Source organism: Salvelinus alpinus, chromosome 10 (assembly GCF_045679555.1).
Source record: "Salvelinus alpinus chromosome 10, SLU_Salpinus.1, whole genome shotgun sequence".
Classification (NCBI taxonomy): Eukaryota; Metazoa; Chordata; class Actinopteri; order Salmoniformes; family Salmonidae; genus Salvelinus; species Salvelinus alpinus.
In genome coordinates, this window is record NC_092095.1 from 25,130,223 (window position 1) to 25,136,292 (window position 6,070).

A 6,070-nucleotide genomic window follows, 5' to 3' on the forward strand; every position below is an offset into this window, starting at 1 on the left:
TTAGCTCTAGGACAGAATACCTGATGTCTGACTAAACGTTTAAAGGAGGCCAGAGTGAGTCACTTGGATAGTAACGTTTGATAACCTACTCCTAAAAATCCCTTACGATAATAAGAAATGTACTTATAACAAATTGCAATTGTTTATGACTTGATATAAATTTTGCCTGAAATGTCATTTTCAGTACACGGGAAAGGGGTAGATCATGTGTAATAACTTTTGATGATGAATTGCTACATTATTAACTTATTAGAGGAAACCTATAGGGGAGGGGAGATTGCTTCGACCTCTCGAGTGTGAGAAGAAACGGTTAGATCTAACCACAGGCTAAACACTTCCAACAGGACTTGACATTGCAGAACAATTTCCCAATTACCTTTTGACATGCATATTGACACAAACGTGCAAAACTGTAATTTTCTCTCTGAATTTGTTAGCTTGAGGGGATCGCTTTCATGCCAGTGAATTGTCAGATGTATTTCTTCCTTGCTCCTGCTAGTCTGACTGACTGTGACAGTCAGAGTTCCCTGACAACCATTGCTAAAGGGAGAGGCCATTTTCAAAATGGCGGAGATTTATTTTTGCAAACAACTGACAACTTTGATTTTCCCATTCTTTAGATGGAGGAACCCCATGTCAATACTATTTGGAGTGAAACATTGAATATGTCTGTAGGGTAATCAAGGTAACGAAAAAATAGCATTTACCATGTAAACAGAAAGGGTAATCACAATGAATCATCAAATTGGATGTGTGTATTGTGTTTCGTTATTAAGAAATGTTGTTGTGTGCTAATAGTGTGCTCTATTCTCTGTCCTGAAAAAGGAAGTAAGCTTATGCGACATCTTTTTGAGTGCGGACCCTTTTGTTTGTCTGTTTCACCCCTACCCAATAAACTTCCCAAACTTCATAAAAAAAATTGTTGTCACAAACACGTGCTGTTGTCTCAGTCAATCATGCACTATCCAACCTAGTCTGCCAGTTGACATTGAAATGCCATGGCCATCGAGACATCATCCTGTCTTTGACATAGCCAGGCAGTGAGAGGAGAGGGAGCTCTCTAGCCGTGTCATCACAAACTTGTCATCCCATCCGGGTTGATTGGCACGTGCTAACCCAGATCACGGCAGCTAGCATTGACGGAAGAGGGTTTCCCTGATTCCCAAACAGACCCAGGAGCCTCATGACAGGATCCTCAGCAAAGTGGGTCAGTTGGGCCTCGCCTGGCTCTTGGGGCCCCCTGCTTCGGCTCCAGCCCCATACCCAGCTTCAGCCCCATTCCCAGCCCATGCAGCCTCATACTCAGCCCTTGCCCGCACATGCTCCAGTCACAGCCCACAGCTCCAGCATTATGAGTGAGAGGCTGGAGGTAGCCTAGTGGTTAGAGCGGTGACCTGACCTGACAAGGTAAAAATCTGTCGTTCTGCCCCTGAACAAGGCAGTTAACCCACTGTTCCCTGGTAGGCCGTCATTGTACACAATAATTTGTTCTTAACTGACTTGCCTAGTCAAATAAAGGTTAAAAAATAAACATTTCATTGCCAAGCCTGCATCGCCACCCTCCTCAAAGTGTGAGGTGGGCTGTTGGTGTGCACAATCTGTCACCAAAACCTGTTTTCTACTGGTTGGTGGAAGGTATTGAGTGGAGAAAGGAGCTGAGTGGGTATGGTCTGATGCTAGCTAGCTAAACCAGGAAGTACTCATGTTGTCAGTGGGACTGGTGGACTAGTGTCAATCATTCAGTCAATTCAATCATTCAGTTAGTTAGAAAGGGTTCAAACTGTTCATGGTACGTGCAACTAGATAGGTGAAAATGCATGTTTGGAACTGGTCACAGAAGGTCAAATGCTGGTCTCCACAGCATACTATACATTCAAAACCACAGAGACAGTATCTGACGACAGTTCGACTACTCCTGCAGCCTTGAGTTTGACCGATGACACAGTGACAGAACGGTGACACCATCCGTGGTTGTCCTCATTCACATACCGTCACTCCTCTCGTCACACGGTGGCCATATATCTCATACCACACCACAGCCTCCAACCACATTCACCACAGCCTGCATTAACATTCACCACAGCCTCCAACCACATTCACCACAGCCTGCATTAACATTCACCACAGCCTCCAACCACATTCACCACAGCCTGCATTAACATTCACCACAGCCTCCAACCACATTCACCACAGCCTCCAACCACATTCACCACAGCCTCCAACCATATTCACCACAGCCTCCAACCACATTCACCACAGCCTGCATTAACATTCACCGCAGCCCCCAACCACATTCACCACAGTCTCCAACCACATTCACCACAGCCTCCAACCACATTCACCACAGCCTCCAACCATATTCACCACAGCCTCCAACCACATTCACCACAGCCTGCATTAACATTCACCACAGCCTCCAACCACATTCACCGCAGCCCCCAACCACATTCACCACAGTCTCCAACCACATTCACTACAGCCTCCAACCACATTCACCACAGCCACCAACCACATTCACCACAGCCTCCAACCACATTCACCACAGCCTCCAACCACATTCAAAAGTCATTGCGGCGAAATGAGCGAAATGAGCCTCCGCTCCTTCTAATCACCCAAATTAGCATGGCAGCCTCAACTGGTGGGGACGAAACGCCAGCATCTAGCAAGCAGCAGCACTGTGTTTAACACAAGTTCCATTAAAAGAGCCCATTACTATTACTGAGGGGAAACAGTGCCCCGGGGTTCTCAAAGTGTTGCAAAAAACCTCATTGATAATTAAGTGTTGGTTACCCTGGTATGCATCGCTTCCAAACGTTGCTTACCAATCACAGGTCTCTCTCTCTCTCTCTCTCTCTCTCTCTCTCTCTCTCTCTCTCTCTCTCTCTCTCTCTCTCTCTCTCTCTCTCTCTCTCTCTGTCTCTCTCTCTCTCTCTCTCTCATTTATCATAGAATCACGTGGGCCCTCTAATAAGCGTCAATTAGAGCGACGGGAGGCCGGGGTTAATTATGCCTCAACACATTTTGATTGAACGTCATTAGAATGTACAGTGTTTGGGAGGAACGATGACAAGGGGTAACGGTAGATAACACGTTCGTCTTCATGTGTGTACACCACTCACTTCCTCCCCCCCTTCCTGTCGCATTGGTAAATACTGACACGTAAAGGCCCCCATGACAAAACCACTGCTATTTATTTGATCAAGTGGTTTTGCACGTGTTATTCAAAATGAGTGCTTTGCATGCACACAATGGCTGGTACCTTTGTGTTTAGTGTTTATGCAGACTAGATAGCAGGAAAAACCCTGTTGGATGATGAAAGACAAGCAGTTGCTATTAATCATTTGTGTTGTTGATAGAATTACTCACAAGTTACCAACCCAAATGCCCCCTAATGTGGAGGCTTTTCTGTAGCCAAACAAACAGAAAAATCATTGTCTTTGCAGAGATGTGCTTTCAAGTGAAACAGATTCCACCATCAATAATATAACACAATATGTGCCTCAATACACAAATACAGAGTCAAGGAGGGAATCATCATTCCACTCTAAACACTTGCAGTGAAAGAAACTTGAAAGACAAAACGGCACAATGAACGCTAGGTATCTTGATTGAAGCCCAGCAAATGGATAGCAATCATTATCCCAAATAATAACGCTTCGTTTGCGAGACAGCGAAGCAAAGACATAAAAGTAACTTCAAAATTAAGCTCTTGACAGCCCGTTAATGGATCGCTGTAGGCCCATCTGGTTCATTGCAAATAGAAATGGGGTTTGATTTCGTGAACTGTTACCACTGTCACTGTAAACAATAATTGTCAAACATATTTACCCGCAATCGCTTTAGCAGATGTTCCGGTTTTTGTTTTGCTCGGCTTTTGTGTATCTCCCCTCTGCAGACGCGCCACATGCCCTCCCCTCCCTCCTCCCTATCCCCTCTGTACTAGAATATTGAGCAGGTATTTGCTGAAGGTGCTTCAGGGCACAGGGGGAGAGGGGTGAGGGGAGGAGAAGGAGAGATTATCTGGCCCCCTCATCAGCGGTGCTGGGCCCACTCCCCTCTACCCTCTGCCCGGGGCCTTGGGGGGGGGGGGGGGCTTGCCTCGCAGCCATGCAACCTCTTTATCACCCTAATCTGTTAATTGTAGGCGCTCAATTGGCACATGGTGGATTTTTATTAGAGCTTCCCCACATTAACTAGACAGAGAATGCAGACAAGCTGGTGTGGCCCTCTGTTTCTTCTCTGTCTTTTTTGTTAACCCCTTGATGTTTGGCCTCATAATGGAGACCGGGCCCTTTCAGTAGCTACAGAGACGCCCCTCACTGTAGCCAACTGATCTGATCTCAGGTGCTCTCCATACCTTCTCCCATTTATTCTCCTCCCTCTGTCTTTGTGGAGCTTCTTACCGTCAACCAAGCCCTTCATCTAAAGGGCTATAGCGGCCACCTTCCCCATTCAGGCTAGTTTGTGGACTGCTCTTTTCTCTCTCTTTGTCAGGCCAGCCTGCGTCCTATCACATTATTTACACACACACACACACACACACACACACACACACACACACACACACACACACACACACACACACACACACACACACACACACACACACACACACACACACACACACACACACACACACACACACACACACACACACACACACACACACACACACACACACACACACACACACACACACACAAATCCATTGCTGGGCCTTCCTGGCCAAAACAGACTGTGTTTGTTGTCAAAAGAGTGATTAAGAAAAATGACCCCTCCCTGCTTGGAGTAGCAATTAGAAAGGTCAACAGAAGTTAAACTAAATTTTTTAAAAAGCTGGTGGTTTTGTTTAGCATAAATGAATCACACTATCAAACTCAAACTCCAGCAAAAAGGAGAACTCGTGCAAGAGGGCAAATTCAAATGAGATTGAGCTGGGGTTAATCAGCTCTCCAATTATTTCTACGCACTCAAAGACGAGTGAGATGTGACTGCACGGTGATCATGACAAATGCAAAACGTGGCATCTTCGGGAAAAACAGAAGCAAAGTTTTTAACTGAAAAAAAAATGTGGACCTGTAACTTGGTGGCAGGACAATAGAGTGAGTGATTTATGACAGGCTATTAAAGGCTCCTGCTTTCAGCCACGGCAAACAGGTGTTTTACGAATCAGTTCAAAAAAATTTAGACAGTAGGTGCGTACACCTGAAATAGTAAGTAGTCAGAAAAAGAGGTCTGTATTCTCTTATTAAGGTCAAATCATTCCAACATCGACCCACTTTTCATTTCCTTTCTAAGGAGAAACCCACACTCAGTCACATTTAGGGTCACATTTAAGTCGCACACAATCAAAGGCCACCTTGTGTCCAGACTCCAGATTTTGTAATGTCCCTGCGTCAACATTCGTGTCACATTTACAGTACTGATCTTGATGAACGTGTGAAAAAAAGTGGCATGATAACAAATTCAATTTGGCTCGAGATTGAGTTTGTGTAATTTATCCCCAAAAATTAGATGGAGTGATTCACACCCTGCAGGTCAATGAGATCTTTGTAAACCGGCAGCTGCATGTCGTGAAGTGCATTTTTTTATGGCGGAACAGGGTCAGAGGGACTGTCACTGTCCCGGGATTTGGGTGCTTGCAGAGCAGGCTATGTACCAAGAGCTGCTGACTACCAAGGGTTGTTATCTTGATATCTTCAGAAGGCCTTAGTCACAAGGACTCATGTGGTGCCTACAGCAGTCCAGACAACAAAACAGATGCATGAGAATGAAGCATGGATATATCTGTAACAAGTATGCCACAATCACATTGGTTAGCTCTAAGTATCAACTCAAACATATCAACAGTTACAAAAAGGCTAAGGATGACCCATTTGTTTGGATTTTAGAAGTCGGCTTACTCTAAAGTTTTAGGCTTACTCTAAAGATCTTCAGTTATAATCACATGCAAATACATATGCAAAGTTTAAATAAGTCAAGATACCATTTTCTTTGCAAATGTGAGGGCAGTGTATGCTGAGTTTGGTAGCGGAGTTGAATTTTGATGCAAATACAGGCATCCTCCAGA